Genomic DNA, 1,553 nt, shown 5'->3' with positions numbered 1-1,553 from the left:
CCCCGCCTGGCCTGGGCCGGGGGGAAGCCCCCTGGGGGGGGGGGGGGGGGTTCTGACACTGCTCCAGCTTACGCAATGTTGGTTACTTTATGAACTTCCTGAGAACACTAGATGACTGTGTGTGTAAATCGCTTCAGGTCACAGCAGCTAGCATTCCTCCTTCCAGCTCTGGTCATGTCCTGACTTTAGAAAGGCATGGTGCCCTTTGTTTATAAAGTCCTGAGCAGTGCTGTGTGATGACAGAATGAGGCTCCGGTAAGTTAATAATTAATACAGTACACCATAAACCCGGAGGCTGGAGTCACACTATCTCTGGCCAAACACACAACTTCCCTGCCAGTGGGGCTGCCCCTGCACTGCAACAGTTAACTGCTGGTTTATGTCTAGAGGACAGGAGCAAGCTGTTTCTTACCTGATCCCTCTGGGCTGCTAGACTGGTCCCGGCAGCCTCTTCTCCCCTTCTGTCTGATAGTCTATAGATCTGCATTGTACCTAAAGACACCAAGGGAAAGTCCACAATCAGAGCAGAGGGGGGAGAAGAGGAAAGCGCTGACTTCCAGGTGAGTGGGGATCAGGTTAGTAAAACTGCTTTTTTAGTGTGCTGGTTGATGTGAACAAGTTTTAATGTGTGTTGGCGTGCAATGTTCTGTTTTTAAAGTGTTGCTAAAGTCTAACATTTTTAAAGTGGACCCTTCCCCACCTTTGGCTAAGCATCACATCAATGTGCAGCTGTGCATGTTTATATGAAATCATCTTATATTTATTAAACCATTTGTTTTCTAGAGCTGCAGCTAACGATTATTTAAAAAAATTGATTAGGTAGCCGATTATTATGTTCGATGCGTGTGGAACGTGAATGCGGGTGGGCGGGCCTGGCAGCGGCGAGCGTGAGGTGGGGAGGAAGTGTGGCGCGCAGTGTGTGTGGAGCCGTGAACAGGGCCAACCAATCAGAAACCGATTAATCGATTGAAAAAGTTGACAACTTTTTCAATAATAGATTATGTCGATTTAGTTGTTGCAGCCCTAGAGGTGTGTGATTGGCCCCAAATTTATTCTGCAGGTCAATGACTCCAAGCATACAGCCAATAAAGGGCTATCTTCAGCGTAGAGAGGAATGAGGCCTGGAAGTAATGGTTTGGCCCCCACAGAGCCCTGATCTCTACATCATTGAGTCTGTCTGGGATTACATGAAGGATTTGAGGCAGCCTATATCCACAGAAGATCTGTGGTCCGTTCTCAAAGATGTTTGGCACAACCTCCCTGCTGAATTCCTTCAATAACTGTGCGACATACGAGTTGTTTTGGCGAGTTGCCAGTCCATTCATTTGAATGGGCTCCCTAAAACCATACATATCAATGTATGAAAAAACACATTTTTGGAACAGGATGCCAAAGTGTAGATGTACCTTTTTTGTTTTTTTGTTTTTTGTTTTTTTTTTGTTTTGTTTAAGGAACTCCAGGGAGACCTTTTCTTCACCCTTGCAGTGAGTCGTAATCTCTCCTCCCTGACCCCCCCCCCCCGGCCGGGTTTAAGTTCTTTTTTTTTTTTTTTC

The 1,553-nt window shown here is 46.4% G+C and overlaps 1 protein-coding gene across 1 annotated transcript in view; it reads left to right on the top strand.

Moving 5' to 3' along the window:
* SLC39A10 (solute carrier family 39 member 10) overlaps positions 1-1,553 on the top strand; it is a 34,831-nt gene that overhangs the window by 472 nt on the left and 32,806 nt on the right. The window lies entirely within an intron of this gene.

The sequence above is a fragment of the Nanorana parkeri genome, unplaced genomic scaffold (assembly GCF_000935625.1).
Source record: "Nanorana parkeri isolate BGI_ZX_2015 unplaced genomic scaffold, ASM93562v1 scaffold555, whole genome shotgun sequence".
Taxonomy (NCBI): Eukaryota; Metazoa; Chordata; class Amphibia; order Anura; family Dicroglossidae; genus Nanorana; species Nanorana parkeri.
The sequence above is the reverse complement of the archived record's forward strand: the minus strand, read 5'-3'. Positions and strand labels throughout refer to the sequence as shown.